This window comes from Strigops habroptila, chromosome 18 (genome assembly GCF_004027225.2).
Source record: "Strigops habroptila isolate Jane chromosome 18, bStrHab1.2.pri, whole genome shotgun sequence".
In the NCBI taxonomy this organism is placed as follows: Eukaryota; Metazoa; Chordata; class Aves; order Psittaciformes; family Psittacidae; genus Strigops; species Strigops habroptila.
The window spans coordinates 2,194,784-2,208,913 of record NC_044294.2 but is presented as its reverse complement, the minus strand read 5'-3'; the positions used below and the strand labels follow the sequence as shown (position 1 = coordinate 2,208,913).

General features: G+C 44.9%; 1 protein-coding gene across 5 annotated transcripts in view; it reads right to left on the bottom strand.

Moving 5' to 3' along the window:
* Positions 1-12,083, bottom strand: part of RAP1A (RAP1A, member of RAS oncogene family) — a 38,071-nt gene extending 25,988 nt beyond the window's left edge. The window contains exons 1-3 of one of the 5 annotated variants that reach the window (XM_030473631.1): positions 11,960-12,041; positions 11,380-11,470; positions 10,165-10,236 (exon numbers count right to left, since the gene is read on the bottom strand). The gene's annotated coding sequence lies outside the window, so the exon portion shown is untranslated. The other 4 variants (XM_030473627.2, XM_030473632.1, XM_030473630.1 and 1 more) reach the window with 4 other exon arrangements.
* Positions 12,084-14,130: the final 2,047 nt, after the last annotated feature.

The following is a 14,130-nucleotide window of genomic DNA, read 5'->3' as shown; positions in this document are numbered from 1 at the left end:
AGTTGCTAGGGGCATGTGCCAGATAGACAAAGGCAGAGGAAAGGAAGCCAGAAGCAAAACTCAAAGACCAACACACACCGCATCCCCAAATTAGAACAAACCGCTCCATCACTCGCCGTCATTGGCAGTAACTCCAACCAGACTGCAGCACCACTGCAGATTTACTACTGATGCACACTGATCTGCAAACAGGAGGAAGGACACAGGACCATAGAACAGTTTGGGTTGGAAAGGACCTTAAAGCTCCTCCAGTTCCAACCCCCTGCCACGGGCAGGGACACCTTCCACTAGAGCAGGTTGCTCCAAGCCCCTGTGTCCAACCTGGCCTTGAACACTGCCAGGGATGGGGCAGCCACAGCTTCTCTGGGCACCCTGTGCCAGCGCCTCAGCACCCTCACAGGGAAGACTTTCTTCCTTATATCCAACCTAAATCTCCACTGCTTAAGTTTGAACCCTATGCTACAGTCCCTGATGAAGAGTCTCTCTCCGGCATCCTTTTAGTCCCCCTTCAGATACTGGAAGGCTGACATCTACCTGAACTGGGTGGATTTAGAGGAAAATAGGCTTTTCTCAATTATATACATAAAACAGTTTAATGGGAAGTATTATGCAACCACATTATGGAAACAGAAAGGCAATGAACCACACAGCCAGTGCCTGCATAGCAGAGAGCCAGCAGAACCAAGGTCCTCTCAAGCAACGCCATACACTCAGCCATTTCTCCTCATCTAGAGCTCCTTGAGTATTTACAGCAAAGGGCTTTACACAATTCGGAGGAGTTCTCAACAGCTTTTACTGAAGAAGAGAAGAAAAATACTTCCTTTCCCCCCTCCTCATTGGCAAAACATGTAAACGTTAAAGGGCATAAACAGCAGACGTAGAAGTCGTTCATGGGACTTCCCCCATCTGTTGTCTACCAAAGCCACAACTCACCACAGATTTTCAAGACCTATAAAGTTTTTTTTATCCATTTTCTTTACTGAAAAAAATGTTCTGACCTTTCTTATTACAGATTAAATACCAGCCAGACTCTAGAAGGCTCAATCACAGAAAAACACCAGCTACATTATACTTGGTAAGAATAATTTGTTGTGCTGATAGTAACTTGGCAACGTTCTTAACTATGTTCTTCCTGGTTTATGTAATTACAGTAAATAAGTGACATGAGGTAGGCAGATTGTCACTGCAATTTCAGCTTGCACTTTATTTCTGCAGTAATAGTCACAATAGACACTGGTCACAAAGCTCTGGGCACTGCTGGGGGCTGGAACCCAGTTTGTCCTTACTTGGTCTCCAGCATCTAATCTTTGATGGAGAGATCAACACAGCTTCCTCATGATTAAGGTTAGAATCATAGAACAGTTTGGGTTGGAAGGGACCTTCAAAGGTCATCTATGCCCACCCCCCTGCAATGAGCAGGGACATCTTCAACTAGATCTTCTTTGAAACTTCTCAAAATAAAAGGCTGTCGGGGTTTAAACAGCTCTTCAAATGTATTTCTACCCATCAACAATAAATTCTAAGCCTCTCAAAACCACATTGCCTGTTAGCATGGACCACTGCCCAGCTTTCCAGGAGACTGGGCTAACTTACAAGTGCCAGAAAATACTAAGATTCTTTAAATCTTACTGGCAAAACTGCCACAAACAGTTTGTGTGTATATACTGGATTTGACCATGTAGACCCATCTAAAGGTCAGGTTTGCATATGCAGTCTAATTTTCACTGCATTAAAAACACTTTGCTGTTCCGTGTGTGTCAGCCACAAGCAACCAAAACACCTACTGTTCCCATGCAATGTGGCTAATTAAACGCCTGTTTTAACACTGATTTTCTTGAATGAAAAGCCCTACTTACCATATGGCCACTTATTAATACTACATTGTTTATCAGTTTAAATAAAACGCCTACAGCAATGAGTATCCATGTAATGAGTACTTAAACACAGTTCACAATGGATGTATTTAAGCACTGTAAAGTAGAACCGTACCTCTTGAAATGTTTTCATGGTGAATTTTAAGGCTTGATAATAGTCTGAATAACAGGAAGTTAATGTACAGAATTAACTTTAAATAGAAGAAAAAAAGTAATGGCTTTATTAGTTTTTATAAGTAAATGAAGTTATTTAATGTGGTACTTAATCCTTCAGTATTTAGCTCAGTCCCTTAATGCTGCTTCCAGGAATCTATGGGGCAAAGGGAAACTAAATTATCTTTTACAACAAAAATCAGATTTTCTTCCACATGAAGATTTTAACTGAAGGAATATTCAAAACTGTTATTGACACTTTAGTGCTGGAGCCTGAACGGTATCACAGTAGGAACTTTCAGGCCAGGAGGGTCAAGAACCAAACCACTGGCATATCTGATCTCTGCACTGGGGGTTCTCTGAAGTCTTTAAATCCTCCTGAATCTACCAGGCTTCAAAGGGGCAAAACTCCTTTGCCAATTTATCCTGGAATTTCCTTTGTGGAAAATAAAAAGGTATTTTTATTTTCTAACTAACCCCTAAAGGAAATAGCTCTGAGAGTTTAAATCAGTTTTCTATGAGCCATTTCAGTATTTATAGGTCAAGCTTGACTATAACCAAAATAGATTATTATACAGCTGTCTTTAAACACCAACAATAAAACAACCCCAGGGGCAGTTTGACTCCTGCTCCCAGATGGGAAGACACTATGTTTAACTCATGAGGAAGGGAGGACACATCCTAACAAGATGAGTACCACTGGTTTCCCCTCCACCTCACCAACAGTATTCAATCAGAAACAGAAACAAACTCATCATTTCCAAGACAAAAAAAGAAAGACAAGATGTAAGACAATAGTAAAAAAATAAAGTCTTGGTAAGCAAATTTGTTAAACACATGGCCTGGAGACAGTCAGTTCTGCACTCGGAGCAAGACTGAGAACATACTACACTGAATTTGAATGTTAACTGCCACTATCTACAATTTCTGTGCTTTCCATTTTGGTTAGGACACCTTTCCATCACAGTTAAAACTCCCATTTGGCTGTATTTTTCTAGAGTAAACCTATAAATACACCATCAGCCATACAAATCCATGGGCACTACAGCCACTGGTTTGACACTATATTTAGGAACTTATTTAAACTTCTGCCCATACAGATGCAGTTAATATGAATTTGGCATGAAAAGCACAATAAAAGAAGTTTCAGCCTCTCAGCTCTGTAGACATGACTTAGTTTTTCTGACAGCTGCTAACGGCAGGCTCAGCCACTCTACTGCCCCGCTCAAGTGTTGGTGCTCTATGGACTTGGACTTGATACTGCATTTGTGATGAGGGTTTAGAGCAAACAGTTCATTTAACAGAGAGGCTACAAAGTACTGAAATTAGAGAATAAAGGAAAAGACCCGCTTTCTCAGAATCACACCATTGAGGAAAGTGTCCTGGAGCATTAAAACATCTGTTTGATCATTTTCAATGAGATTCCTAAAAAAGCTTTATTCTAAACTTGAACGCATTCTAGTGGTCAATATGCCAATGCAGTGTATTCATGAAACAAGACAAAGCTGTAAGAATATTGTAATCCCTATGACTTTCTTTTACATCCAGCTGATGAGTTAAAAAGCCCTAAGTGCATAAATATTTCATGAGGTCGGCCCTCTGGAACCATTTCGGTCTGTATCTTTAATCTTAATGTTATTTTCAACTACCGTTAGTGTCATAATCCAAAGCAGAAAGCAATAATTGGCTAAATTTATTTTATCTTCAGCTGTATTTATTTCATAAATCCATCCAGATCTCTGTCCTCCAGGCCTGATACCCAGTGAGTTATCCAGCACAGTACTAACACATCAAATCTCAGGGTAAAGCAAGATGTGCTGGAATGAGAGTACTTACGCAAAAAGCAGAATTGCGCCAGAAATAACCTTCCCCAGTGAACTATGATTTACTTCAAACTATCACGTGGTAGGTGGCATATAAAAAGATATTATTCTGCATGTCAGCTGTCTGTAATGAAAGTTTTCCTCTTCTCAGCAGCCCCTCCCTACAACTTCCACGTTTATTTGCATTAGAGAAAAGAATATGACATAAAAAGCAACATAAAAGGCGCTGCAACCAACACATCCAGCCAAACTGCTCCTCCCACATACTTGGTGCTTTCCAGAATAAGGGTCTATTTCCAACTAATGTGTTAAAAATGTGAGATGCCCAATTCCACACAGATTATTCACTGGGACAAAATAGGAGTCTTCTAGAAGCATGCAGCACTCACGAGTGAATGCAAACTGCTTCCAGCTACAGCCGGAGATGCTCAGATCTTCTAAAGAGCAGATTTCACAGCTCTGAGTTCACACACAATGCCCTAATTTAAATATGACAAATTCACATTTTTTTCTGTATTAGAACATGACAAATATTTCAACAAACCCCCCCAAAACATTCCAGAATGTGCAGTTCTGGCTGCCTACAAGTGAAATGCAACCGTGTTTTTCTGTAATGCTCCAGCAACCAGCGGTTACACAATGCAACCGATTGACACACTATGTGCTACCAGTTGCAGTGCATTTCCAAAAAGCAGGTTTTTACAGTTAACTTTTGACAGGGCAACAATTATCTATTACAGAAATGCTCATCCTACTCCTTACATGAGTCTGTGAAGCATCAGGGCAGCACATAGTTCTGACTGCCTCCTTCAAGCGATTCACAAAGATGTTTCAGCCATAACACAGCCGCTGCTGTGGACATCCCCAGACCTCTTGCTCCAGTGCCCCAGCTGGATTTAAATACTTTCCATCTTATCAATATTCAAAATAAATAACAAACCATAATGACTCAGGCCACCTGCTCAACAGGGCTGCTATTGACTGAAAATACAGGGAGCCAGGAAACAAAGTGAAAAGGGTGAGATAGCTAAGACAACCACCTGTAAGGTGTGGGCTATAAGCAGCCCTGGAGCTTCCTTTTTTGCTGTTTGTCATATATTACCTGCTCCTTCCCTGCTGTAGAAGCCCTGTAGAAGGTCAGACCTTCCCCCCAGATAAAGGATTTTGCTCATCAAAAGAAAACAAACAGCAGTTTTCAAGACATACCAAGGTCTGTCTTTGTCAGCATCTGGATTTCTCAATCGCAAGAATTAAATACGTGCTTTCCCTTGGGTTCACATCAAGCCACTACAGCTGCACTGAGGAAGTGCCAGTTCAGGTATAGCAGGTATTTCCCAACAGCCAGCACCCAATACCTGCTGGACCACTCACAGCATGGAGCAGTAACACACATCAAAACATCAGCAACACACATCAAAACATCATCTTCATGTGGCTGCATTCAGATTCCTGCAGAGCTACCCTACCTGCTTCAGCCAGCTGACGTGGGGAGAAAAGAGCCCTTTGTCATGCCCTGTGGACTATTACCATAGGGGAAACAGAAAAGACACAGCTTTAAATCTCACCTTTAACTAGATGCACTGGCTCTACAGTGTTGTGAATGCAATCTGCAAATATTTAAGTTATAAACCCCCAAATGATTGGTGATCAAAATGAGGGAAGGTTTCTGGTGTCCCATTTCTTCCCACACATACCTCAAAGGATCTTCCCACAGCAGATGAATGCAATTTAACTTTAAACACACCATTTCTGATTAGGAATGTAACACTCAGTGCCTCCTCCTTGAACACCGCCCATCTTCCCACAGCCTCTTCATTTTAATATCATTAAATGGACTGCTTTAGACAACCTTAATTATTGCAGTATCTGCAAGGGGAGAAGAGATCTCTCAGTAACTGGCTTCTGTTCCATTCAGAGCTTTGGAGAGCAAACCTTGTTTCATACCAAACCTGGAAGTGAAATGGCATCAGTAGGTCTAGCACCAGAACAGATTTTGGTGTATTTCAGTGTAAATACCAGGTATGTGCTGTGCCCTGACCGATGCTCTGCTGTCACTGGGGTCTATACAGCTTCTCCCTGCACTCCCCTTTCTTCAGAAGAGAGCTCAGAAAATAGGCATTAATAACATTATTACTATCACAGGAAAGAACAGGAAGCTTCTAATAATGAGCCATTTTAGCTCCAAATGGTTTCTGTCAGCCTGCAGATATGTAAAACCAACTCACAGTTGAGTGAACTTAACAGTCACCAACACAACAAGCAAAGCCAACTGAAAAACAAGCACAGAAGACCCTAAATTTTTTGCAACAGAAAGGCAGACTGATAAATGCAGGCTGCTCTTTACAAATAAGCCATTACCACTGAAGACAGAGAGCAAATATCCACCTATTTATTCACCACCAAGAAGAAGCTGCAGGTCATGTACTTCCCAGATGTAGCAGGCAAAGAAGACAGCCACCACATTACCTCTGCTACAGTCCCAGCACAAGACAGACAGAAGGACACTGCCCTAAGTCAGATGTAGTCAGGAACTGCAGTTTCTTCTCTCTGAGCTATCTCAACATCTCAGAGTGCAAGTATCAGCAAGGGAGACACTGGGGGGTGTGACTGTGTTTAATGACCATGAAACCACAGCCTGAAGCTCTGGCCACTCACCGCATCTTGCCCACCCTACCAGGCAATACAACCATGTCATGTAAACTCAATGAAACAACAGGGTAATTCAGATTGCAACATGTCCCCAAACATCTCTGCTACAAACCCCTGCTCCTAACAGGGAGCATCAAAGTCAGATGAGGCCACTCAAGACCTTGCCCACTCAAGTTCTGCATTTCTGCAATGAGAGAGACTCCAAAAGATCCTGGGCAGCCTGTTCCAGTGCTTAACCACTCCCAGAGGAACAGTCCTTGCTTTATCTGGTATTTCCCTTGCTGCCATTTGTCACCACGGCCTCTCATCCCTTCAGCGTGCAGCACTGCCCTTCCCTTGCTGTGGTAGGCTCAAAGAGACAGGCAGGGTCAGTCACTTGGTGACGTGCCTATGGATGTTGAGATAAAACCAAACTCACCCCATGAGGTTTCAGAACCTATCTTCTCATAGGTTCTGAAACTTCCGTCAAACATTCTCGATTTCGTTTGCTTCTAACACTACAAAGTAAACTGATCTTAACAGGCATGAAACATCTTCTTCATACATTATACCAGCTCTAATCTGAAAAGTCTTGGGTTTCTTTGCACATGGAAGATGCTCCTTACAGAGGCAGGTCCATCCTCTGGCCGTGGGGTCCTCCCTGAAAGCCCAGAGGCAGGGACACAAATACAAGCACTAAAACAACAGAGTGAGGGACGCTTCAGAGCAGACCCAGCCATGAAGCTAAGACCACAGCGCGACAACCTCACACCAGGCCGCTTCGAACACAGACTTGTCTCAAATGCAAATCTAAACTACATTGGGTTTAGACTATCAAAGAATATTTAAATAAGATATCATTCCTGCAGTAACTTTCCTAGGGGCTATAGGACTTATAGGGAAGAAAGCTGAAAGCAGCACTGAAATACAGAATTAATCTCATTAGATACTATTTTTTCAACATGTAAGTTGCAAGTGCATATGCAGGCAACTCCAAGGTTATTTCTATTTCAACACATTCATATAAAAAGTGTACTCTCTGATACTTAACATTAGATAACTTTTTTGTATCCTTCTTGAGAAGCTATTAATGAAAGCATATCTTCTTCACACTTATTTTAATCCTTCCTCTTCTAGTATATTGTTTCAACAGTTCTTCATTTAACCAACACTTCTTTTTTCATTCTAATATTGGTGCTGGAGAAACTAAACTGGATCAGTTTGACTCTTACTTGGTTCTTGCTTCCAAGTGTTCCTGAATGCTCAACAATGGGAAAGCAAAGGAGTTGCTTTGACTTGCCCAAGAGCTCTAATACAAGTGCAGAGGATGAACAACCCACTACTACTTCTAAGTGTTCTGCTTTAAAAAGAAAATAAAGTCAACCATTCTGGGAAGTGTTTTACCCATAAAAATTGTGCCTCTCTTCCTGGACTGACTGATGCAACCTACTTGTGGATGTAGGATTGAAACAGATTCACCTTCAAAACTTTAGGCTTTATTTAACCACTTCCATTAACTGAACTATATTGAACTTGATTATATTTGCAACCCTCATAGTGGGAAGCATATTGTATTTTCAGTCTGCAGGATATCAGCCATAAGCTAACACAGCTGTAGTCTTGTTCCAGCCTGGGCTTTATGAAGAAAACCTAGGTCCTCCTTTATCCTCTCTGTCCTTATGATGCTAGGATGTAATCCAGGAGAAACCTGTTTGAGAGGTGAAATTTTTAGGACATTCATTTATACCCAGAGAGCAGCCTAAGAACCCAAATAATCTCAGATCCTGGCTGCCACCACACTTCAGTACTGCAGCAAATAAAACAAAACACCTCATGCAAGTTTGACCATCTCAACAAGACAGACTGGATCAAACGAGACAGCTCAGCAAGATGAACTTTTCTGTCAAACTTTCTAACATCCTTACTTATCTCTGCCATTAGGTGTCACGTTTCCAGCACCAGAAACTTTTACAAAGTGTGAACACAAATGCCCAAGTGAAAATTTGACCCTGGGATTTATGAGCACTCCTCCAAGAGATGCTTTCATTAAAATTCTGTTTAATTTCCTATTACTTATTAAATAAGAGAGAGTAAAAGCAAATCAAGAACTAGTTCAGAGCTCAGCATAAAACAGAATTATAGAATCGTAGAATAGTTAGGGTTGGAAAGGACCTTAAGATCATCTAGTTCCAGCCCCCCTGAATTCAGGCTGTACTCTAACCACCATGCCCACTATCCTCTCTTAAAAAAAACCCAACAACCACCCACCTCAAATCAAGGCAGAAAACAAATTCAAACACAACACCAACTGGAATGAGCTTTCAAAGTCAGTCTCTCTTGAATCTGCTTCTGCAGAATTAAACACACAAAGCTACCAGAAGTGCTTGATGTTTAACATTAACCTGGCTCATCAGAAATGAAAAGAAAGCGATAAAATAGGAAGTCTCCCATATTATCCTAAAAATAGAAGGTTTTGATGAGGATCCAGAGGCAGATGCAGCTGACCGAGCCCCGCAGAGCTCTGCTGAACTGACTTCAGCAAGGTTGAAAGTAACACCAAACCGAAGGGAATTCTGAATTTCAAACAGCTACAAGTAAAAACCAGTTCAAACATAAAGAGTAAAGACTCGAACTTTCTGTGTGTGCAGAAGATTCACTGCCTTTTCTCTAGTATGAACAGATAACACGTTCCTGTTCTTAGAATATTAGGATTCCTCTTTAAGACGGCTTTTTATAAGTCTCTGTAAAGTTGCACAGAAGCAATCTGTTCTCTAAATACTAAGCACAAGTTCAAAGTGCCACTGTGCATGCACGTGGTGCGAGAAAAAACACTGCAATATATAGTACAAACAAATGTTTAGAGTTGTTTATGCCCAAGACTATGATTCAATATACAATTAAAACTCCTATGTTAGAGTACGTCCTCATGCTACACTACTGCTATCTAATTACATTTCAGTTTAAGAACAGCCCTCAGACTGGATGAACAGCCACGAAATGCATCACAAATAGTCTATGGCTGTGTATTTGCAGCTTATGGCTTCAAATATAAACCATTCTGATCAACTGCGTAAACATCAGTCTCCAAATAAAAGCATTACCGTGTCACTGGAATTACACTGTGCTAGTAATTTAGTCCATTTGGCACGTAGTCCTCTCAAAATCTGCTGCAAAGCTACTTACCCTAAAAACGGCCGCACCAGAGCCAGGACACGTGACGACAAGACACCGCTCAGCTCCCTTCCAGTCTTCAGAATTACAGCTCTGCCAGCACCGGCTGGGCCTTCTAAATGTCACCAAGGTTTCCTTCACACCACACGTGGTCCCTTGATCAGACCACCTACGCCCTTCGGGACACGCTACCCTACATCTACAAAGGCCATAGAAATACATGCTTTTAAGACGTATAGCTCAGTTTTCCATGGATGATCTTAGCCTGACACAACCCAAGCGCTCCTCTCCTCCTCGTGCGTAGAAAACACTGTGCACGAAACCAGATTATTTTTAGAAGCCGTGTATGTGAGCACAGCAGTTCCTGTCGACTCCACCTTGTAGAATGACATACGTATTCGCATTCTCATTCCCAAAACTAGGATTTCACAACTTCTGCTGCCTGGCACAACAGAGAGAACGAAGCGACAATGTGCCGAGAACTACAAGTGACAATCTCCCAGTGTCTCACTCACCATTAAGAACTTTTGTTGGAGTATGTTCGCCACTCTTCAGGCTATCACATCCATAAATCGATGGCGTTCTTTCTGCCATAATGATGAATAGAAGATTAAATGTTTTTATTTATCACACTGGTTTTTTCCATAGCAACAGGATGTGAACATGGCATTCCCGGAGTAATGAAGTCACTATAGCAACATGATAATGATGTCAGTTTAATCAGGCAGCAGTTCATACTTGGGACATGGTGAACTGCGCCTCTTCCATAAATTAAGAGAAGTCACAGACAGCACAGAGGCTCCATCTAAAACTTCCCTTTAAGTTGCCTCATTTCGGATAACTTCTCATTAAAGGCACAGGCCTTCGGCTGCTAACGCGCTACTTTGTTCCTCTGCAGCTCCATCCATCACTGCCTAAAAGTCTCACAAATTCCCACATTAAAACCCTTTCAGAACCCGAGGGACCTGCCAGCACCAGCAGGAGTTTGCAACATACCATTTCAGTAGGAATAAGCAAGGATAAAAATCACCACAGTGAAACGCTTCACGGCAGACAGCTGCTCTCCACGGAACAGCCGGCTTCCTCAATTTAACTCTTCAGATAACCTGTGTCTCTCTTTACGTGGAGCACTACTACTACTCGCAGAGAATTACAAAGGCGACAGAAATCAGAGAGTGCTGATACAATACTCTGAAGGCAGAGAGGCGTTTTCAACTCAAACAGCTATTTTAAGAAGTATTATCTCCCTTGTTAAGCGACTGAAAGGAAAGAGACAAAGTTTTCAAGGGTTGCCCTTCCTGTTTCCAGCCTTCCAAGCTGTGAGTAAAGCAAAACTCAAGGAGCCGATTCCAGCTGGTGTGTCCAAACCCCAACCCTCCTGTACCATAACCACCTGAACTGTAGCTCAAATATCGCAAGCAAAGACACTGATTCACAGAAAGTATCCAAACACAAAAGTTTCCCCTACACAGAGAACAGTTTCTCTTTAAACTGCCTCTTTAAAGGGACTGAAGGAAGCTCAAGAACCATTTCAGAGCTGAAGTGGGGTGAGACAACTGGACCTTGGGCTCAGAGGCTGAGGACAGACTGGTGTGCTGCTTGTATGCCTCAGGACACACTTCGAAGACCAAACTGTGCCCTTGGCCTGGCTCATCCCTCCTGCCCAAACCCCTGCCCTCTGCCTGCACCATCCAGCCCGCCCGTACTCCTCATCCTTGCTCCCCGTTTACCTCCAAGTGGTCTTCGGGGACGACAAGACAACGCGTGAGCCTTCTGCGCCCCGTTACATCTCGGGGGGACAGGGGGACGGCGCACACCTGACTATACGAAACACCAAAAGAATTCCGGTTATTTCCCGACGCTCGGCGACACCCTTCCACCGAGGGCCCCGGCCGCCTTCCCTCGCCCGCCCGCACAAGATGGATGTCCAGCCTGCCCCGGGGACGGGACGGGACGGGCGGCCCGGCAGCGGGGAGCCCCTGCACTGCCCCGCCCGGGGCCCAGCGCCCGCCCCGCCGCGGCCAGGGCCGGGGACAAGCCGCCTCCTCCTCGCTCCCGGCCCCGCTTCGCCGCGCCCCCGGGGAGGGAGCGCTCGGCCCGTCCCCGCTGACACCGCCTCGCCCCGGACCCCCGCCGCACCTCCCCCCGCCCGGGGCCGTCCCGCTGACCCGCTCGCTCCCGCCCCGGGACGCGGCCCCGCGGCCTCACCGCGGCCAGGCCCCAGCGGGGGCACCCGGAGCCGGCCCGTCCCCGCGGGCCCCACCGCGCCCGCGCCCGCGCCCGGTCCCTTCCCCCGCGGCTGCCGCTCACCCGCCGCCTTCCGGGCCGCCTCCCGCCGCCGCTCGGCTCCGGGCTCGGCTGCTGTGCGCGGCGGCGGCGCCGCGTCCGCTCCGCCCTCACCGGCCGCGGCCTGGGGAGGAGCCAGCGGGGCGGGGCGGGCCGGGCGCGGAGCCGGAGCGGCGGGCGGGGACGTGAGCGCGGCGGCCCGCGGAAAGTTGTGCGCGGTGGCGGGGACGAGCAGGTGCCGCGGCCGTTCCCCGCCGGGCCCCCGGGCGAAGGGCATCCGCGGGGGGAGCCCCGGCCGAGCCTCGGCCATTCACCGCCCGCAGGGCAGCAAGGCCGCGGAGGGCACATGGAAGCAGGCCAAGCGCTGGGTGACAGCAAAGGGAGCAGGGACCATGCAGATAACGAGGCCGAGAGCGGTTCCTTATCAAGGGGAGGGTGCTGGTGGCAGCGCAGGATGAGGGGTGATGCTGCACCGGGTGTATGGGGCTCAACGAGGCCACTGGGCACAAAGAGAATGAAGAATAAATAACTGTGACAGCCAAGTGAAATATACCTGTAATCAATAAGAAGCTGATGAAACACAGAACCACCACACATAGGTCCTGATAGTGGGTTTATGTCCTTTTAGGGTTCACAAGTAACAGCAGCCATGTGTAAAGGATCAGGTCAGAAGTTCACCATAGTCACTGCACAGTATCTCATGGTCTTTTAGATGCTTCCTTAGTCTTAACAAGCTGTAATTCAGCTATAAAATATATCCTCAGGAAAAGCTAATGTCAACAGTTAACAGATTTCAATACCTTTTTTTTTTTCCCTGGTTAAAAATGCATAAGCACCCCATGAGGAGCTGTAATAGCTTTTATGATTTGAATGCCTAACTCTCCATGAATGGTACTTAAAATGCAGAGGGATCGCTTGTGTTTGCAAGCACAGCATCGCCTCTTTAAATAACCAGGGACAGGGCAAGGACCGTAGCCGCCATCCCCAGGGATGCTAAATATTACTCGGCTGGCTTTACAGAGGAGGAAACTAAAACAAAGAGATTAAGTGATTTATCCAAAACCCCCAGCAAGTCAGTGGCCAGAAGACAAACACAGCTTAGAGTCCCCACTCTCATCCTCCACTCTAATTGAGAGAAAACCATGCTTTAGTTCTGCTCACAGCCTGTGCGTGCAGCAGAAATACACAGCACAAAGAGTTCTGCTCCCACATACAGCTCGTGGTTGCTCATACAGATCCATAAATCTCTGATCTTTATGGCTCAAGAAGGCATCTCCTTCCCTGGGGACCACTGTGCTGGGAGCGAACGGGTGAATCACTGATTCTTCATTTGTATAGCTGGAGGCAGGTAATCTCAGCAGAGGGATTTCCACCTTTTCTTTCTCTGCAGGACTTCAGCCTTGCCAGCCCCAGCAGTGGAGCTCGGTCACTCCTCCTGCAGTGGGGCAAGATCATCTGCCTTTAAGGATGCTTACAAACATCATCCTGAAATCTGTGGCCGTAGGAAGCTCCTAGCTCTATGTTAAGAACATGAGGCTGTATGTGGGAAACATGCAGAGACAAAAATCAGCAATAACTTCTGATTTAAAAGCTGCAAAGTCACTAAAATAAAATCATTCCTGCGAACAGAAGCAGCACAAAGAGACTTATATCCTTTAAGAAGTAAACATGGCAAGATATGAGCACTCTGCAAGGCTTTCTTTAAAATTAAAGGTTTTATAACCTTTGCCCCAAATATCAATGCATCTGCAGCTTTTCCCAGCTACTGACTGTAGAATTTTATTGTATCCAATGAATCAAACACTTATCTATTTCATGGGTTGTGGACCATCTAAGTTTCAAAACAATAAGGGTCCAGACATACTCAGGGCCTGATTCAGCAAAACAAAGCACCTATTTGGTGTCAGTTCTGGGAAGACTGACTTTTTTCCCCCAGTTTTCTGCATGTTTGAGTGGAAGCTGATAACTTTATTGCTGAGTCAGACTTTGCAAGTACATGAAATTAGATCTAGATAAATGTGAACCTAGTTACGAAATGATGAGGAGAAAGGGGTCCAAGTTCAGCTGCAATCAGAGGGACTTTTCCTACTGAGTTTGACAGGGAATAAATCTGGATCTTCCTTTCTCCCAGCTTCACACGTGCTGCCCTTCCCCTTCAGCAGGAGGGACCGACAGCGCTGGAGCCCATGTCACTG